The following is a 22209-nucleotide window of genomic DNA, read 5'->3' as shown; positions in this document are numbered from 1 at the left end:
AGAACAAAAGTCTTAAGTGCCACAAGGCACTGGGGAAATAATATTGTTTAGATGCTAGTGAGTCAGACTCTTTCTAAGGTGTCCTAACTGGGTTGCAAATGTGGTTGCATTCCTGTCTGAGGGACCAATCAGTTAGGTATTCCAGGACAACATGACTATAATACAATTGTTCTTTGTGGGTGGGCATGGATAACTGGTGAGTGACACAGAAAAGACTGGATTTGGCTTTGTCTGACCTGCAATCAAAGTACAGTTCCCAAAACTCCCCCAAACAACACTCTAGGCTCTGCACCCACCAGAACAACTCTAGGAAATGTTTGTGGGAAGATGGAAGTATGGATATCCATCACTCTGAGAATCCTAGTTTTTCAAAATATCTAGGGGTGGGGACAATACTGGATTATATAACAGGCTTTTGGCTTTCTATGATGCTTGGAGTAAGTGGACTTTAACTGGCCCTTTCATCTGTGGTTCCTGCTTTATGGCTTACGTGTGTTTCTAAGTACAGTCTGTCACAACAGGTACTAAGAATTCTTGTACAGGCACTGACATCTGTTTTGTGTCACAATCAGGTACAGAGGATGGTGGCCCAATGACCAACTAGGATGCAGAACTTCATACTTCAAGTTCAGACAAAACAGGATGTCCTTGCTTTATTAGATGTCACTCAATATGCATAAGTGACATATGCTATATTGTGATGGCAGGGATCTCAGGCACCAGGAAATGGGTGCTATATATGAGAACAGGGACAACAGAATAATCTTAAGCTGGAGATCACATGACCACAGACTCTACTGTTGTCCCAAACTGATAGCAAAATATTTGTTATCAAAACAAAGACTAGAAAAAGATGCATTGAAGTCTAGAAAGCTCTGGGCTGTCATCATGAACATCTCACAACTGTCAGTCTCCAGCATTGACACTTTACAAGGGACTGTATCTAGACACTGATCTTGTCAATGTGATTCAAAGGTTGGTAGAGTCAAGGGGTGGAGTCTACTCTGTCTCCATTCTGCTAGGAACTCACTTGACACATAGGCAATCTAATAGTCAAAGACTCATTACCTATGCCTGGAAAAGGCTCTCAGAATGTGTGAGGGCTGACTTGGTGTCTGTGTCTGGCAGTTCCTGAGCAAAATCTCTTCCTATCAGAAGAAGATAGTAACCAGAGACTCCCAGGTAATTGAGCAGCCTGGGAATATGACCAGACTTCTGGAGCATTCTACCCCAGTGTAATGGTGTTTTATAACTCTGTGACAGGTTTATCTTACCATGAAGATATAAAACAAATAACAACAACACAAATAATTTGTAGTTATCTTCTCTGAAGTGTTTTCCTATGCTCTGGTAGATATCCTACCCACATAAAGCTTCTGTCTGAGCTACATTGGTCAGTGGATGAATTGGTCTCATCTTATAAATAAAGACAGCTGGAGGATTAATAAGCCTACTTTCTCCTGCAGCAATTCATATGTATTTCCCCTCCAGTCTGGACTTTCTATAGTGCAGAAGGATTAGAAAGATTAGGGTGTGGGGGGCACTGCTTGAAATAAGCTGTGATTTTAAATTGATACTTTGGACTGGCATTTGATATAAATACAATAAATAAATAATAGTGATAGCTGTTATTTTTTTCACAAGTGACACTAGAAGGTCCAGATAAAAATCTCCTACTGTGTGAATGGAGTGATTCTCACTAGAATTTCATTGCAAACTCAACATATTTGAGTTGATGCTTAGACCTAGAGAACACAACTGCATTTATATGAAATCTCAGATTTGTGTTCATTTAATCCAGGAATTAAGTTTTTACAACATGGGGATTGGAATGCAGTGAGAAATCTTCAATAGAAAGATAATCTACTGCAGCATAGTGGGGCAGCTACAAAAACTTGCTTGCCCAGAATGTTCACCGACAGCAGTATTATCTATGTGGCAGTCAAATCTCTAGCAGGTTTCAGATATGTCATAGGCCAGTGGTCCAGCCTTGTATCTTGATATAACTAGAACAGCTAAGCTAATATGTTAAAAACTGTGTGCTGAGCCTATATTAGAATTCTATTTTTTTTAAAAAAACAAAACAAAACAAAACATGTGGCTTTAAGACTTCCTTTGTCAGAATTATTAATCTAAATCTCTTCACCTTAGCTTCAGTCAGACTCTTAGACCAATAGCAAAAACAGCCACATTCTTCACCAAAATATTACAAAACAGTCTCTAGACCACATATTAACATTTTTCTCCACTGAAACCTCTTGGGCCAGGTCAGCACTGTTCAAATCATCTGCAGGACTAATGTCTTCATAAGCATTCTACTGCTTCCCAAATCCAAAGTTCCAAAATCCACATTCCTCTAAACAAAAGAATGGTCAGGCCTATCACAGCAATACTTCAGTCCTTTTTACAAACTTTGGGGTTTATTGCTGTGAATAGATACCATGACCAAAGCAACTCTTGTAAAGGGACATTTAATTCGAGTTGGCTTGCCTGTTCAGAGGTTCAGTCCATTACAATCAATGCAGGAAACACAACAACATCCAAGCAGGCATGGCACTGGAGGATATGAGAGTTCTACATCTTCATCCAAAAGAAGCCAGGAGCAGACTATCCTCAGGTGGCTAGGAGGAGGGTCTTGAAGTCTATGCCTATAGTGACACACTTCATCCAACAAGGCCACACCTCCAACAAGGCCACACCTCTTAAATGGTGCCACTCATTGGGCTAAGCATATTCAAACCACCACAATGATAAAAAGAAACTGTCAATAATTATAAAATTCATCTCTTTTCTCCTGAGACCAAAGGATATATTAGACTTGGCACCAGAGTGCTGAGGACCTAGTGTTGGATTTCTGATGATCTGTGAGACTTAAGGCAACAACTTCAACTAAATTGTGGTTTTGTGCTCTCACTGAGAAAATATGTGGTAAAAATTCTAACTCTAAAATTGAACAGTTAAAAGAGTTTAAAACTATAAAACATACACAAAATATTAAAAATATATATTGGTCATACCTGAGAACCAAACAATAGCACTTTCAACTTTGTATGCCTCTGAATCTCCAAATTCATGAACTTTAGAGTCTTGCTGAATAATATTTTTGACAATGTAAAGATAACCAGTCTTGTGGGTTTCAGAAGCTGTGACAGGTCCATCAATCAGCAGGGACACCATTTCATTAAGGCAAAAATCCTTATGAGCTTCTCTTGACTCTTTTGCAGTCTAATCAAGAAAATGAATGCAGGCTTCTTATTTCCACCACCAAGTGCTAAAAAATGCTAAACTGTGTTCATTCATCATAAAATTACAATATGGCCCTGTCATTAGCGGGTTAAAGATAGCTCATGTCACGCTTCCAGATTTAATCAGACTTACTAATAACCATTCCTCAGCACAGGAGTAATGATACATATTCCACACAAAATAATGCTGAATTTTCATTAATGCTTCAGGGATCAAATGATTATAACCATCACGATTCTAATTTCAGATAATCAACACAAAATTATTTAGGGTTTGTTGGCACTTTCTCAGTATACACTGACTTTTCCAGTGTGAGAATGAAAGATTCCCCCCTTTCCCTTTTCTTTCTCCCCAGATGTATTTTTGTCACTCCAGCATTATCTCAGAAAGATAAAGGCAATTAGATCTCAGCTTTAAAGCAAGCACATACTACAGAATACATAGGTCTTTGACAATCCAGCCAGATGAATATTTAGATATTATTACTCCTTTGGAGAAGTAGACCTGAGTAGTTCTGATCCTTTGGTTATGGTCTTGTGATGAATTCATTACCATTTTGCTTGTTTTCTTCTGTTTCTGACTTTGTACACTCTTATTAGAGAGCAAGGGTTATTATAGAAGCAACAACTGTAACATTTGACAACAAAACACTAATGCCCTAGTTACAGGCTCTGGAATTTTCTGGCTACAGAAATCATGTTGCTCTAACTGACATCACTCATGATGGAATAAATGTTAGTTTTTGTCATAAACCAAAACCTATTCATGCTGATTGCCTTATCTATCTTACTGCAATGTGACTTCTGTAGTAATCACTGGAAAAACACAAGTTTTATCCTTTACCTCTGAAGGAACCTAATTTCAGAAATATCTATGTTGATATAGTTTGAGCTAAGAATACTTCACTGGAGACTATGGCAAGGTAATGGTTTGGAATAAGTCACAATATATAAATCTAATTTTCTTCTAATCAAAGTCTTGAAATTTAAATTTAGAAGGGTTCTGTTATTGGTCATGCATTCATTTCTATAGGCTGTGCTCTCTAAGGGTGACTAGCTTAATGGCTTCAATTCTATGTGCACAGCCAGTATCAAGTTGTCACAGTGTGTTCATCATTATTGATCTCTTGTACTTTTCAAAATTCTTTGACTTTCAAGCACACTGAAGTCTTTTTCTTATACAGCTTCACCATTAATCATTGTTTTAGTCACTATGCCAATAGAGAATTACCTGCCTGCAGAATGTTAAACACCTTATTAAGAGAAATGGTAATATAATGTATTTCAAAGGTCACAACAACACCGTGGTCAACAGATCAATTGCAATCAGCTGTTGATTGTGAGTTAAAAATGGCTGTTCATGAATGGGTAATCACTACAGTATATCTTTCTTCACAGTTCATGCATTTAACTTTGTGGCACTAATGGGTGCCATGGATTAGAAACTTACTCACCAAATGTGAAATGCTTGGTGGAGTTTAAGATATGCTACATAGCATATTATACTTTGAGAAGGCAAAAAAGGAAGGTCTCTCACCTTCTCCTATGAAAAAAATCATAAAAGAATTTTCTGAATAGATGAGTTTTACATCATAAAACCTCATTCAAGCTGTGTCTTCTCCATATTCAAAGGGAGAAACTGGATTCATGGAGCCACCAAAAGGAATCTAAGTTCCTTGGCTGACTGACGTTAAACCATCCTTATATTCAATGATAATTCTCCAAGACTGTATATTATTCATCAAAGCAAATGACAAAATTGTGAAGCTTCCCTGGAATCTTAAAGATTCACTTCTGAATGTTGGGTCACACAAACAATACATTAAATAAATTAATTAAATTAAATAAGTCTATATTTTGTCTTTTTTTACTCTTTAGTACAGGTTATTTTGGTGTGAAATTAGTCATGAATAAGAAAACAAGTATTTCCTCAACTACATCCTTACTCAAGCTTTGATAGGTACTATTGTACCTTAGGGAGTATGGCTGGCAAGACACAAACAGGATAGGTTAGTAATAATGACGAGGACTTAGTCCTGCTATTGAATGTTTATTGTGTTTCAACTTTTGTACCAAATACTGAGTTAGAATTAATCAATAATCCTGACTTAAATCTTCAACTTGACAATATCTTATTGTCTCCAACATACTGATGAAAAATGATGGTTCCATATGTCATTTATTCAAGATCACATGACTAAGGATTGGCAGAAGCAAGTCTGTTTAATTTAGAGTCCACATGTGTTGCCATTCTAGAAATCCTTTGTATTCTTGTATTACACTGGCTAAAAGATATAAGCATATAGAAGACAGATTAATATACCTTTCTTCTATCAACTATCAATACCATGTCTTCTCATGTATTTTAGGTCTTTAGGTCAGCAAAAGATTCCAGTCTTAAAAGAAGATATTGTTTTTTTATGTTCAAAGATAATATGTTTACAAGGAACTACAAATACTACTTTTATTTGAATCTGCTAAGCATAAATTCTTATACTTTACTTAACTCTACATTTTATCTAGTTCTATGCTTCATGTGAAGAATTTTACTCAATAGAAAATATCCTCTCAATTGAATTTACAATGGTGAGAAAGAAAGAAAAGGAGTAGAAAAATGAAGAATGAGAGGAGGAGAGGGAGATAGTAGCAAGAAAAAATGAGGATCATGCTGATATTTTTCACTTTTATGTGGGTAATTAAACAAATTGAAGTCTAACTTTACTCCATGTCTATATTTACATACTGAAATGAGATCATAATTATTTAACAATTGAAGAAGCATAGATTATGTGTTATTTAAGGAAATAGGACAGAAAGTCAATATATTAATGCAAAATTTTCTGGGTATAAATTTTAATTGATCTGGGTAGGCATGGGTAGAAGAATTCATTGCCAGAAGATAGGACACAGAGGAAGTCAGGACAAGAATTTGTCATGTGTTGATAAAATGATACAAAAAGCAATGAGGGTGGGCAGGAGGGAGGGGGAAATTAAACAGTGAATAACGAGACAGTAGATAACCCACAGAGACTATCATCACTAGTAAATCTCTGCAAAGATTGTCAAAACCTTTTTTGTGTGTGCCAATGAAGGTAACCTGGGCATATTCAGAACAATTGGTAGATCTTGAAAGGCCAAGTTGGTGAATTTCTAAGAAGCAAACTTCTCAACTTTTAAAGGTAAACTTTCCATTTTTCAATTGGTTGGGTTTTACTCTGTTGCTTATAATTCATACTGCATAGGGCTGAATACTATCAACTCAGGAAAATCCATTAACTCTACTTCCTAGAATGAAGGTGTGTTCTAACCTCATTTGTAAACCCTTCAGGATGCTCATGGTTTTGTCAAATATGGAGAATGAAATGAAGGATTCATCATCCTGCACCCTGAGTAGGAGTAAGCCTAGCTATAGATCCCTTTCTGCATATCACTGATATATTATCATTCAGAGAGGTAAATTATTAGCAATTACCATTCTTTTAAATGTATAAACTTCTCCACTATAGCATAGATCATTACATTGGCATTAATTCAGCATTAAAAGTAAATGCCAAATGGATTTTTAGAACAACCTCATATTTTAGCCCCCTCCATACCATCTGTGGCTGCCTGAGCTACCTCACTACCACTGCTGCTCTTAACTAAAGTCCTTTTTGGTTTTTACTTTTTTTAACTTTTCATATTTGACTAGGTCTTTAGTTCTGTTCCATTGATCTACTTGCCTGTCTGTATGCCAATACCATTCAGGTTTTATCACTGTTGCTCTGTAATAGAGCTTGAGTTCAGGGACTGTGATTCCTCCAAAATTTCTTTAATTTTTGAGAATAGTTTTCACTATCCTGATTTTTTTTGTTATCCCATATAAATTTTCAAATTGCTCTTTCTAATTCTATGAAGAATTGAGTTGGAATTTTGATGGGAATCACATTGAATCTGTAGATCGCTTTTGACAAGATGACCATTTTTACTATATTAATCCTGCCAATCCAGGAGCATGGAAGATTTGTTCATCTTCTGAGATATTCCTCAATTTCTTTCTTCAGAAACTTGAAGTTCTTGTCATACAGATCTTTCACTTGCTTGGTTAGAGTTACACCAAGGTATTTTATATTATTTGCAACTATTATGAAGGGTGTCATTTCTCTAATTTCTTTCTCAGCCTGTTTATCATTTGGAGTAGAGAAAGGCTACTTATTTGTTTGAATTAATTTTATATCCAGCCAATTTGCTGAAGTTGTCTATCAGGTTTAGAAGTTCTCTGGTGGAATTTTTGGCGTCACTTAAGTATGTTATCATATCATCTGAAAATAGTGGTATTTTGACTTTTTCCTTTCCAATTTGTATCACTTTGACCTCTTTTTGTTGTCTAATTGTTCTGGCTAGGACTTCAAGTACAATATTGAGTAGGTAGGGAGAGAGTGGTCAGCCTTGTCTAGTCCTGATTTAAGTGAGATTGCTTCAAGTTTCTCTCAATTTAGTTTGATGTTGGCTACTGGTTTACTGTATATTGCTTTTACTATGTTTAAGTATGGGCCTTGAATTCATAATCTTTCCAAGACTTTTATCATGAAGGGGTGTTGGATTTTGTCAAATGCTTTCTCAGCATCTAATGAAATGATCTTGTGGTTTTTTTCTTTGTGTTTGTTTATATAATGAATAACATTGATGAATTTCCTTATATTGAACCATCCCTGCATCCCTGGGATGAAACCTACTTGGTCATGATGGATGATCATTTTGAAATGTTCTTGAATTTGGTTTGTGAGAATTTTATTGAGTATTTTTGCATCAATATTCGTAAGGGAAATTGGTCGGAAGTTCTCTTTCTTTGTTGGGTTTTTGTGTGGTTTAGGTATAAGCGCAATTGTGGCTTCATAGAACAAATTGAGAAGTGTTCTTTTTGTTTCTATTTTGTGGAATAGTTTGAAGAGAATTTTTTTCTCAAGAAAACATACTCAAATGTGTCACTAATGTATTTGTATAAGTTTTCACATTAGCAAAGTCTTGATTATCTTTGTATACACAGAAACTTATACACTGATTTATAGAGGGGCCTTAGTAAATGGATGTTCAATAGATAATGTACAGGTGACTACCTATTCTATATTATAATTATATAATTATATAATTATATAATATACTGTATATTATAATGTAAGTACACATTATATGAACATGAGCTAAAGAAGCAATAACACAGTCATATGACAGTTTCTAACTGACATGTCTGTTCAATCAATATACCCCTAATTCAAGTTCTTTAACATTAAAGAATCTAGGATGTACTTCTGACCCTGAACATTTGACCAGCTTAGGCTCAAATAGCTGCTTCCTTAAACTCTGTGAACTTTTATAGACTTATCTAATAACATCCTATAAATACTCACTGAACTTCACTGGCCAATATTTTCTTCAAATATTCCCAATTTTTAAAATATCTTTGATACTCACAGGTTTGTCTATCTTTGCTATGTATATACGCATGTGGATAGAAATGTATTATTAAGGACTATGTTCAGTGTCACAAAGTAGAATGATCCCTTTAAGGACTCCAAATGAAGAAGTACTGGGAAGTGCTAGAATTCTGAAGAGATGGGTGCTGGTAGGAAGTCCTTAGGTGATAGATAGGGTGTGACTTCAGAAGATATCTCTAAGGTGACATTATGAGTGATCTCCATGGCGATGTTATGAGAGTACTGTGCCTTGATTATTCTACTCTGAAATTGACTTGAGCTAGAACTACTTGCTTTCAGACAAGTTCCCATATTTGCTATCCATGCCATGAGGAAGTATAGCCAAGTTAGACCATCACAGAATGAACTGTGAAATGGACCACTATGAGGTAAGTAAGCATCTTGTTTATTAACAGGCATCCGTTAGAGTGGGACATGAACATGGTATGAAGTGGGATGACAAGATATTATGGGGGAGAGTTTATTCTGTTTTCTTCTTTCTATCACAAATCTCTTATCCTTGCTGGAGGAGCTTGATCCCATGGGGCTCCTTTCAAATAGAAGCTGGTATTTATTAGACTTACAACCATCACCATAAAGGAAATCGAGATGGTCAAAGCTTGAACATGTATGTGGAGTTGCCTTAAAATGTTTTCATCTTGTTTGTTTTCTTATCCTTTATCCCATGACCTTCTGGATCATTTTGCCCATTGTTGTTTTTGTTTGTTTGTTTGTTTTTTGGAGGGGAAACTGGGAAAGGAGAAATCATATGACATGTAAATAAAGAAAATATCTAATAAAAAATAACTATAAGAAAATACATAAATTTTAAAAGGAACCTGAAAAGCATGACTTGAGAATATGCTCTACATTTTATTTGATGCTTAGAAACACTGAAGCTTTGAAAGCCAAACCCTGAAGATCTTAGTTAACACAGAGACAAGGAGTTAACACATTTGGCGTTATCTTTCTCCTGGGAATGAACACTTCAAATGTGCTAGCTAAGGAGTTCTATGGAGGAGGAGAAGCGCTCAATCAAAACTGAGCAAAAGAGTCCCTCAGAGGCTCAAGTCAATCAACAACTTAAATGTATGTAAAAATCAGCTCTCAGATAGTCAGATTATATATCAGTGTTTTTAAATAGATGAGAAATTCATAAGAGTGCCAGGAAGTTGAGAATATATTTTCTTAGTTGGCTTTACCTAAGTGTTAGGTGCCTCAAGACTGTGAATGCTCTGATGAAAGCAGACAGATTCATGGTCACTGGGCAATATTCATCTTTCTATCTCTTACTAGAAGGCTTATGAATTAAAATTATTCTAGCAGAGTAGAAATCTAATGTCTAATCCTCTAGGATGAATATCCACAAAAAAAACATATTTCTTCCAACTGCCATTAGCTTCTATGTTCATCCCAGTTTCCTAGCTCCAGGTACATATGGAAGCTTGAAGACTGTCACTAAAGATTCAGCGTTTCCCAGACAAGTGACAGGGCCATAGTTAGAGGTGGTCTCGTTTTTTCTATTTGGTTTTCAATGCCTCTGCAAAGAAACTCTCAGTACTGCTGGCCTGTCTCAAAGATGCTTTCAACTGTGACTCCTTATTAATGTTGTTTAAAAAAGAATCAGGACCCAGAGTATGCCTGCCCTCTCCACTATAAGAACATCCTATACATTTTTATTTCAGATTAATATGCAAACAGCTTCCTTCTTTAACTTACTATACACACACACACACACACACACACACACACACACACACATATATATAGTCTGAAAAAAAACTTTGGTTAATTACTTCACAAGCTCTTTTATCAGTATTCCGAATGCTTGAGACTGGTGTCAGCTAATAATAATGTATATGCTTTTCCATGCCTTCAGTATCTTTCATAATGGCAAAGGGCTGAAAAGTCACAAAAGCTACTTATAGCATGTATCTAGGCCCAATGAGGTTGGAGAGTTTTGGCTTTTTTGGTTTTTGGGGTTTTTTTTGTTTGTTTTGTTTTTTGTTTTTTCGAGACAGGGTTTCTCTGTGTAGCCCTGGCTGTCCTGGAGCTCACTCTGTAGACCAGGCTGGCCTCAAACTCAGAAATCTGCCTGCCTCTGCCTTCCAAGAGCTGAGATTAAAGGCATGTGCCATCCCTGCCCAGCGAGGTTGTAGAGTTTTATCAAGCAGCCATAAACAATATATTAGGGAAGTACAGTAAAACCTGAATACAAAAATATTCTGGCCTATACACGATACTAATGATGAAAGACTCAGAGAAATGCTAACAGGGCTTGAGCAGGACAAATGGCTATTTGGTGGCTGTATTGTGCCTATAAATAGTCTATGAATCTGTCCACATTACAGGACAATCTTTGTTAACATATCCCACAAGAAAAGTTGGTATATATGATGCCATGTCCAGAAAGCCCTGTGGAATATTCAGAAAATGCTTTTGTCATAAGAAAATTCCATGTGTTCTATGAAGTAAGATAGCAACAAATGAATCATCACTGGCAAATATCCCCAAATAGAATCTCAATGGCGGCTCAGTTTGAAAACACAGTACTAGATAGACTTTCTTCATTGCCTCTGGGTTCTTAGCAGCTGGTAGGAAAGGGACTTTATTTTTCTGTGCTAAAGCTTTTGCTCTCTGTGAACCCAGTGTCTAGCAGTAAATGCCAGTCTTGTAGGTGAAGCATTATGTGGAGAAGTGGTGTGGGCACATATCATTTAGGTAGACAAGAACTGGCACTGAGATTACAGTTTTTGCTTCAATACAGAGCTGGGCATTTTCTAGCTGTGTCCCCATAAATTCTTTCCCCAGGCTGTACAATTATTACAAGACCTTAACAAACATCAGCAGACAACTTATTGGTAGGTAAGGGGTTTGCTTTTCATGTTTCCTTTACTTCTCCTTGATCCAGTAATGTCATCAACACATCTCTATACAACTTTGACTCCTCTGGTTAAAAAAAAAAAACAAAAACAAAAAACAAAAAACAAAAACACGAAAGTGGTTTATTCCAAGACTTTATAAATCAGGTGGAGAATCATGCACTGTATTCATATACTTCTTTACCAACTTATCACCCTAGCACATGCTTAGTAAAATCCCATCTTTGAAGAAAAATAAGAGTTTTCAAACCCAGGAAACTTTTAATTCAATTCATACTACTATTAATTGGATTATATTAAATGTAATATATAACCTCTATGAATCTTAATTAGTTCATTTGAAAAAGTATAGATTATGTATCTCACAAGATTATTCAAAGAGTCCAACCAGATAATATACACATATAATCAAAAAAGCAAGCAAATGACTACAACATGTAGGTTCTCAGTAAATATTAGCTTAATTTATTCACTGTTGGTATTCCAAACATATTTGTTGGATTAAACTGGAACCAATTCATCTACCATTGAAAAGTAGTCTGTTCAAGAGAAGAAGTTAACAGATGGTTTTGATTAACTGATATGTTACATAGGATTTTATGAAATTAAGAAAAGTACAGCCGGCAGAAATTCATGTGTAGCAACCACCTATAGTAAACATTGGCCACTAATGCATCTAAGTAAGGCTCACAAAATACCTATGATAGCTGAAGTGAAGCATACTTGACAAGCTGTATATGTTGCAGAAGCTTTGGATGAGAGGAAAGTGACTAAAAATTAGACCAATTCCACTGATGACAGATGCCAAGCACATATGATAGCTAGAATATACAAAACATGTAATCGGAGAACCCTTGATCTTGACTAAGTGGATTTCAGCAGATACAATTAAAGGCTACCATGTGACTATGGAGCAGAGTTATATGTTCGACAATGATTTCAGAGGCAGCAAAAGGAATTGGCTGTCAAGCAGACACCCTCACTCCTGGCTTGAATATAGACGTTATAGGCTTAAACTATATCTCTGCTGCAACACCTTCAGAATACTAGCATGCACTTTATTATGAAAAGGTCTACTGGTGCCTTTTCCTAGTTCAATGTATAACATGAAAGAGATTAGTAAAGGAGAAATGAGGACTTAGATGCTAGGAGGACAGCATCTGCAGGGTAGATGTCAGGAGATTAGTAAGTCAAGAAGTAGTTATGGACCTGGCAGGTTATACATTGGAAAGATAAATTGTTTATTTCAATGGAAAAATTGTCTTTAGGGGACAGTATTATTAGAGTTCTAGAGAGTGAGTCATTTCTCAAATTTAGAGAAATGATAGCTATACATTAATATATTTGATTGAGCCATATCAAATATAGTTTTGTTAATTTAATATTATGATATTTCTAAATAATATAGAACTAAAATAATTACCAATATATATTGAGAAATTACCATATATTTGATAATGGACAAAATATTACATATCTAATCTGTTTAATGTTTGGTATAACATAACCCTGAGAGACACATTAATTTAATCCCCATATTTTGTCAAGGAAAACAGGTTTGGAGGGGTGCGGCTCATCTGTTACATGGCACAGCCAGATTAAAGTCTTCTCATTCAGTCTTGAAATCCCAGGTCTTCATTAACCACAGTTTCCCAGAAATTTTGTCAAAGGGGAGCACAAGTGGAAGCATATGTATCTGAGAGTCGTGTCTACCAAGGACTGAAGAACAGAAAGAAATAGTAAGGAGGAACCCGTGGAATAGAGAGTTTCTCTTCTGGCATGAGGATGGTCTCAATACTCTCTCAGATGGACACTTGGCTTACAATCAGGAATATACCCACTCAAAACACATCTATCAATATGGCCAATTAGGAAAATGCCATTGTGGTAATGTGCTAATTTATAATTGCTATCAATTATAGAACATGTTAAATAATATACACCAACAAGAGCAAAGATGATAAACTACCTTCATTGGGAAGAAACTGACTCAGGAGCCAATTCCAGACTTCCAGCATCAGAGTATTGGCATTATTAACAATGATGGATGTGTAAGGAAGGCCCTATAAATCTGGAACTGGGGACTCTTGAACATCAACAAGATGAAAGTGAGGTGATCGAGCATTCTGCTTTTGCCATTTCACATATTCAGGCAAATAGCCCATCCTCTGCCTGAAGATAATGAAGCTGTTTACACAAAAGTCCTAAGTGTGCCCTACTTCTTTCCATGGTATTCAGATAGAAATATAATTTAAATTAAAGGTAATTAATAGGAAGCTATTTTTCTATGCCTTCCTACACATGGGCTGTTTGAATTATTATCTCCATTTGTAAGTGTAACCCAAAAATGAAAATCCCTTGTTAATTTATTATACATATTCCTGTGTGTGTGTACACATGTATATATGGGTGGGTGGAATGTGCTTGTGGCATTGTGCACACAAGGAAGTAACAACTTGATGAACTCACTGGTGTTCTTTCCACAATGTGAGTTCTGAGATCTTACTCAGATCTAGTTAACCAGCAAATGTTCTTATCCAGTTAGGTAATGTCATTTTATGTCATTTAGGACAATGTCATTGTAACATGCAAATTTATAATAATTCTTAATAATTAAACATATTAAGTATTATTGCCTTTCAAAATAAACAAAAATGTTACCACTTTACATCCTCAAAGATAATCTTGCTTCCACTAAAGCGTGGAAGATTTAAAATAAAATTCTTCAACTAAGCATATGCTTCATACTCCTGTAGTTTGGCTTAGAATTACCCTAAGTTCTCATTCCTCACTTTCATTTTTCATTATATATGAGTGACTCCTGTGATTTCACACTCAATCCAAGTCTATCACACTGAGAGCTTGAGAAATTACTGATTCTTCTGGATCCCAGCCTCCCTTTATATAACAAGCATACTTATGGGCTTTTGTTTGTTTGTACAAAGTTTTGTAGTTTCTGGTCCCATGGAAGCACCTGTGGCTTAAGAGTGTTTAATGATGAGAAGTAGAACTGACATTCCACTAAATTATCACACAGGTTTAAGGAGAACTACACTCAGGCATGGACCCAAAGACTTTGCACTGGCCTGTAAGAACATCGTATATGGATTTCTGCCCAACTCCTATTTCAGTGGCATTATATTCAAATCCTGAATGTGAACAGATGAGAGTGTTTATGTTTCAGACCATTGCTCCCCATCGATATATACAAATACTATATGTATGTATGTATGTATGTGTATATGTATTTATATTAGTATGGCAATGAGTGGAGGTCCCATTTCAAACTCTGTTTATCTACCCCTATATTCATTTCCATTGATAACTCAGTAGAGAGTATCACGTAATATACTACCCCATACCAAAGATTACTGAAGAATTTTCTCCCAATTGACATAGTGACAAAAGGGTCTATAAAGTCTATTTATCTAGTCAGGCTCAGAAGGAGAATACAAAGTCTGAAGGACTTGTGAAATTATAAAGCAAAATAAAATCGACAACTATATTAACACTCTTCTGGGATTGTTCATAAATTCCTCATAAAATGACTAAAACATGAGGGGAATTTTATCTTTATTATTTCTCATTTGTCCTATATCCTCTATAACATGAATAGCTTCATTTATATATATATTTTTTAACCGATGGAAAATTTGAAGCTGTGATTTGATCAGATTTTTCTCCAGTGGTGGTGCCATTAATGTCATATGATCACAAGATGCTTGCTCAATCCTGATAACTTCCCTACTCCATCTCCTACACAGCAACCACATTTCCATTGCTTTATTTCTACAAAACCTGTGATACTTAGATGAAGAGAGCTATATAGAAAAAGCCCAGCTTTAAACTTTTCATTATATTCATGTAATTAGTTTTCTACGTGTTTGTGTATGCAACTGTGTATTTGTACATGCACATGCACACAAATGGGCAAGTGAGCAGATATTACAGCACATATGTGGCAGTTACAAGACACCTTACTTGTAGGAGTCTGTCCTCATCTCACATTTTTTAATGAACTTTCAAAGAATACATCAATCTTTAATCTGTATTCAAATATGCTAAAGTAAGTTTTACCTCACAGGCTAATGTGAATCACCATAGATTTCATCATCTACAGCATCTTGGAGAGAATGTGAAATTGATCAGACCTGAGGTCTAATACAAGCTTTGTCACCAGGATCTCTCAAAACCTGGGGCAAGTTCTATATTTCCTCTAAAGCTTGTTCTTTCACCTGTAAAATTAGTCTAGAAGGCTTCAAGGTCTACCTGCTCTAGCAAAGCTCTCTCTCTGTCTCTGTCTCTCTCTCTGTCTCTCTCTGTCTCTCTCTCTCTCTCTTTCTCTTTCTCTCCCTCTCCCTCCCTCCCTCCCTCTCTCCCTCTTCTCTCTCTCTTTCCCTCTCTCTCTCTCTCCCTCCCTCCTTCTCTCTCTCTCTCTCTCTCTCTCTCTCTCTCTCTCTCTCTCTCTCTCTCTTTCTCTCTCACTCTCTCTCCCTCTCTTGTTCCCTCTCTTTCCTCATCCCTCCCCCTCAGTGGTGGCCTACAGTCTTTCTAAGCTACAGTACAGGGATGTTAATATAACCTGCCATGCATTGTTTGAGTTAATTAAGGGGAAGCAATTACATTTTGCCTTTCAAACCCTGCTAACCTCAATCTTTAACTCCCTTCTTGGCATGTGGCTCATAGAAGGGTGCAGTGCTTGGGCACGGGGCATTCTTGGGCCTGTTCTTCCTGAAATATTTGCTGTCAACTTTTCTTCCCTCCTCTCACTATTAGAATGGGTTGAATTCAACTTCAAGCCTCTTGTTCCCCAAAGTCCCCACCCCCTTCCACACACAGGCTATGATCTTTGTTCAGTTTTCTCACAGCAACTTTGAAGAGCTGACATATTGACTGTGGGAAATGGTTACTACCCCTCTGCTATTCTCCATCCATCCAACCCCGCACCTCCTGAAGGAGCTTTACAGAAAGAGCTTGAGAGAGCCATTTCAATGATAGGCTGCATTACTTACAGCAATGTTTTTTGTTTTTTGTTTTTTTCACAGAACAGAACAGCTTGAACTGAATTTAAACTTGATTTTGGGCATCAAATCTACTTTTTGCTATTGCTGTCTCCCTATCTGCTTTGTGTGGGTCATCTGGTACATTTAAGAATCAATCAGTGTTGAAGCTGGAAGTCTTTGAGTGGCATCTATTCACCATCCACCAAATTCATACAGTTGCTTTAGAAAGTCTGTTAGACACTCCGTGCAGCACCGTAGTGAGGCACAGGTTTGGCGTATCCTAGACTTCCCCTAGTTTTCACTTCCTACTTCTTGTATCTACACAACATTTCCATGTGAGAGTCTGAAACTATACTGTCATGTGTGTTTGTGTGTATGTGTGTGGGATGTGTGTGGGATGTGTTTGTGTGTCAGAAGCAAACATTGGAAATTCTCTATTGTTCTTAACCTGGTTCTTGTGAATAAGCATTTCCTTCAAACTGGAGCTTACCGGTTCAGTAAAAGTGACTCTCCAGTCAGCGCCAGAGATCCTCCTCTCTTTACCTCCAGGTAAAGAGACTAGTCATGCTACATCTCACTTTCATGAAGATGCTACAGGCCCAAACTCAGATCTCTATGCTTGCACAGCACATGACAACCGGATCATAATCCCAGATCCTGCATTGTTAAATCTTGTCTTAGTATAATAGATAAATAAGTGGTCACAGGGAGGCTGAGTAACATGCCTGATGACACATAGTTGCCAGGCCTGGGATATGTGCTTCATTCTGAATTCCTGAAATCCAGAAGCTACCTACACTGCTGTTAGCTTCACAATGAATACCTATGCCCTACTGATTCAATTTTATAGCAATGTACTTTTAATATATATACAACTACCTTCTCATTTAGTTACCTTCTATAACTACATCATGCATTTAACATTATATATCCATGCTTTCTTGATGCCCATTTACAAAGCAAAATCTGTCCCTGTTTGTTCCCCTGCCCATTTGAATGCATAGGTACAGGACTGTCCCTGATCCTCTGCTCTTTTGAATGTTCATTTTCATTTCTAACCCATATTTCAAGGCATGTTTTTACCTATGTCCTCAAAAGTAACTCTTCCAGGAAACCAAGCTGAGTAAGAAGGGAACTCTCTTTTCTAATCTTTGGTCTTGAGAACCAGTTGACTTAAATAGTCTTGCTATCTAACTATTTTTAAGTTCTGTGTCCTACAAATCAATAACAACTTGAGTTTTGATTAGTCTATCACCAGGCCACAGAGGAGTTTAGTAAAAGACTCTACATGTGTTGCCCTTGCAAAAGCTTGGGGTACCATAAACATTTATAATCTCTTAGTTGATTGAAAAAAAGACACTATTCTAAATGCAGCAAACTGACTCTATTTCCTGCTTACTGAAATGATCTAGCTCAGTGTATTTACACATGCCAACCACCAGAGGGCTGACATTCCTTTCTTTTCAGGCTTATCCACCATCACAGATGTAGTCTCTGAAAAACCTGAGAAATGCTTTGCTCAATCATCTTTGGTGACACTTCTTCCCCATGCCATCTAAGCCATAACACAGGGCCCCCAGCTTTGTTTTTGTTTGTAGGTGGTGTAGTATGTTTCTTGCACACTGTTAACCAAAGTCTGTTCAGTAAACTGATAGGAGTCTAGGAGTAAGAAGAGATGAGCAGGTGGGAGCAGAAAGATCAGAAGTAGCCCTGTGCCATGAAGCCCATGTGTCCTGTCCACATTCAGTATAGCACCTTCATGCTGTGTGGGATGAACCCAGGGGAACCCTACAGCTGCCTTTACTTCTTGGATGATGAGACATCTGTTCTTAGAAAAGCTGCAAGGGGGATTCTATTAATATCTTTTGTTCACTGAACTGCCCCAAATATCTCCAGAACCAGATTTCTTTCCCATGTAAAAAGACAACCTCCCCCCAGTTCTTTCTGAAATCTTCTGACAGCTTTACAAGTAGGGTGGTGAATGACCTTTATTCCTTTGTAAAAGGTGTGTAGAGACGTGCTTATTCACAGAGATCTGACAGAGCTGACACCTGCTTCTCCAAAAGTGTAGCTTCCCTCTAACCATATTCCACTGACATTTATAGAATATGATTATTTTTGATAGTAAGGAACAAAAGGGGAAGGGTAATCAGAACTGTAAAGCATAGGCTTTTATCCAGCATCCCCCACACTGAAAAGTGAATCTTATTTTCAGGATGGATGAGCAGCACCCAGAGGCAGAACATTACTCTCTTTTCCTGGGAAGAGATGGCTTTGCCTTTGGGTTCCTGTCTGTTCCTCTACACTCTCATTTCTCCAAGCTTTCCTCTTCCCCCAGATCTATAGAATCCATGTCCAGGCAACCCCACAAAACTAATAGCTTCTTAAGAAATAAGAAAGTACTTTTTGAGCAGTATACTGGTCTACTCTCAAGTGCTAGGGAAAGGCCATCAAATTCTGATCAAGTTGCAACTTGAATCTCAGGGTTGACATGATGAAATTTAATGATTTTAATATGCTTCATTGTTTATAATTCAATCATAAGGCATGGCAGGTTGGACACATTTTTTCAGACAGTTAAGAATGAGGAGGACTAAAGGCTGTTAGCTTTACCAGATGCTCATTAACAAGAAATGTGTTGTTTAAGCAAGACACACTTGGGGACTGGGGAAAGGCTCTCAAATCCAGTTTCAGTGCTTGAACCTCTTCACACTTACCTGTCAGGCAAAGAGAAGTGCTGTAGAAAAGGTTGCTGAAAGAAAACAATTGACTTACCTGCATACCGGCTTCCTTGGCCAATGGTACAGTGGCAATATTTTTACTGTTTGGATTCAACTTGCAACATTAGGGATGGATACAGTCATGTAACAGTACCATACCAATTCATGTCCCCATGCAGTACTCTTCAAAGCATGCTTGAGACCACATGATACGTGGAAATTTGGTGCAGTATTTATTATGGTAAAAATGAAAAGAAATAAATATTGGATAAGGACAAAAAAATAATGCAAGAATGAAGGAAGGAGTGGGAAGGAGTCTTTTCTAATTGGCCATGTTTATTTCAACTCCTTTCACTCACCATAAGCAAATTCATTTTCACTTCACAGCACCACAATCAGGGGACACTAAAGTAACCTCGGAGCTCATTAGAAACCCAATGTTTATGTTTAACTATACCCCAGAGAAGCCATGTTAGGAGATAAGTAAGATAGATAAATGCATGGAAGGATTTCATCATATAACCACCTGTTTATGAGCAAAACCCAATCATAAAAACATCTGTAAGCAGAAAACACAGAGGCAATATTTTGTCCTTTTGACATCCATGATGGTATTTAAACCCCATAGCAGCAGCAGATTGTAAAGAACTGATTGTAATTGTCATAGTTAACCGTATGCACTTCTCCACTCTATTGTATAGCTTTGCAACTGGCAGACTTGATCAGGTATAAAAGAAACAGAGCTTTTAGAATCCCAGGAGATGGAGGAAACGACCCTTATCCAATTCCACTCATTCTAAATTACTGCGGGTAGAGGCACGCTAATTCCCCAGCCATTTCAAAAATGGAAAACATTCATAGACAGGACACAATCGGCATCTAAATTCATATTAGCTTTGGTTTCTTTTTTTTTTTTGCCATTTTGAATGAGCTTTTGAAAGGGGATGTTGTAAAAGAATGGAGACGATGGGTATATAGGATGCTTATGAGCACAGAAGCAGATGTTTTTTAAGTCATTACTTGAAGGAACTTGAATGGCTGCATGAAGGAAAGCAGGCATATCTTACAGAAATAAACTTACCTGGAAACTGAAGATCTGTCCATTGGGTAGAAACAAATTTCATTCACCTCTCCCTCAATCACAAGCACACACACACACACACACACACACACACACACACACACAGGCACACACACATGACTTGCAGATACTCTCTGGGAATATCTAGGCTCCACTGTGAATTATTTATTTTCTAAGAACTCATACTAATCCAAAGTCAAGTAAAGCTATCAAATTAATTTACATTTTTCTTTTGCTTTTAGGATGATGATCAACGTAGAGTAATAGCAAGATCAACTACAATGTGAGAGACCATAAATGCTGAGCAAATATCCACAAGTGGAAAGATCCTTGAAATGAGATAGATGAAATGTAGGCAACAACAGATCCATGACTATACCATGCCTATTCTGTCACATCACATTTACTAGCATCACATTTACTCTAGGTCACTGAGAGAAAAAAAGATATATAGTCAATGTCAGTGTTGTTTTCATAAGCAGAATGAAAGAAAGCAGAATCCAGGGAGCATATTTATGTAGATAAGAAAAAGAGTTAAAGAAGAAGATATATGAAAGTATAACTCTAGGAATTAAAGTGGCTACAAATGAGATGAAGAGAGGTTACAGTGGATTTAAAAAATGCTTCAACTATTTATTATGCATATTTATAATTGTTGCCAACATGTCTTAAGTTGTCTCCTAATCCAGGAAGAGCTACTTCAAATCCTAAAAAGGCCCATTAAATCTGCACGATAGTGACATAAAACATGTACATGATACTTGTAATAGTATGCTTTAATGGGTGAGTATTTCCTCTTTCAAACATATAAACCATACATAGTACAATTGATAAAGAGCCTGGGATATGAATCCTTAAACAACTAAAGCAAGAATTCTGAATATGTGAATAGTAAATTTTGTGCTTCTTATTTGCATCATTTAAATTTTTTTTGTTGTGTTGTTTCTTATTTTTGTTCGTTTGTTTGCTTTTGTTGTTGTTTTGAGTCAGGGTCTCATTATGTAGCCAAAACTGGCCTGGAACTCACTATACTTTCCAGGTTAGCGTATAGCATTAAACTTGCCACAATCCTTCTGCATAGGCATGCCAAGTACTAGAATTACAGGCATCGACTACCATGCCTGCCACTGTAACACATTTTCCCCCCTTTGGGCCTGTGATGTAAACATCACTGATTTGCTACTGAAACTATCACTTATTATTATTTAAAGGTTTTGGCACTGCATAGCAATGTGTGATAAAATGTGCTAGTGCACAGAAGCAGGAACAGAGCCCTGACAGAAAGAAATTATCAAATGAGGCATGGCTAACATATAATGGCTATCAGAATATAAAACATTTCATGGCTGTCTCTGTATAATAATGAACTAAGTATTAAATCATTTCATAGTTGCTCAAGAGTATTTTTTATCAAAATCACCAAATGATAACAAATTCTTGGCTCGATGTAGGTTAACTGTATATTTTTTCTTCAAAGTAAAGTTATTTAAAATCTGCTTTGTCTTCTCAGAGCTCAGAACTATGGCAACACATTGTGCTGAGGATTGGGTTTGCAGAGCCCTCTGTGGTTTTATCACTGTAGCTCTGTAAGCAAGATATTACTATTCTCTTTTTATGTATGAGAAATCTGAACCCCAGAGAGACCTGATAACTTATTGGTTCAAGGACAAGCACCTGAATTCATTTCAAGTGAGTTAAATGACAGACCCCTGAAAGAAGTCCCAATCCACTGTACCCATGAATATTACCACCTTTGGCAGGAGAATGAATATATAAATTTACAAAACAGAAGTCATTAGTAAGGTAAATGTCTTTGAGAGATGGT

The 22209-nt window shown here is 36.8% G+C and overlaps 1 protein-coding gene and 2 long non-coding RNA genes across 25 annotated transcripts in view; 1 reads left to right on the top strand and 2 right to left on the bottom strand.

Annotated features, from left to right (window-relative positions):
* Nrxn3 (neurexin 3) overlaps positions 1 to 22209 on the bottom strand; it is a 1683426-nt gene that overhangs the window by 904289 nt on the left and 756928 nt on the right. The gene's annotated exons all lie outside the window — the stretch shown is intronic.
* On the bottom strand, positions 5280 to 10681 carry LOC116079856. Its single transcript, XR_004114177.1, has 2 exons — positions 8697 to 10681; positions 5280 to 5530 (listed from the first exon to the last, which is right to left on the bottom strand). It is a non-coding gene; the product is annotated as an uncharacterized LOC116079856 (long non-coding RNA).
* Positions 8915 to 20974, top strand: LOC116079854. Its single transcript, XR_004114174.1, has 2 exons — positions 8915 to 9087; positions 20627 to 20974. It is a non-coding gene; the product is annotated as an uncharacterized LOC116079854 (long non-coding RNA).

Source organism: Mastomys coucha, unplaced genomic scaffold (assembly GCF_008632895.1).
Source record: "Mastomys coucha isolate ucsf_1 unplaced genomic scaffold, UCSF_Mcou_1 pScaffold6, whole genome shotgun sequence".
In the NCBI taxonomy this organism is placed as follows: Eukaryota; Metazoa; Chordata; class Mammalia; order Rodentia; family Muridae; genus Mastomys; species Mastomys coucha.
Note: the sequence above shows the minus strand (reverse complement) of the source record. Positions and strands in the feature narration are given on the sequence as shown.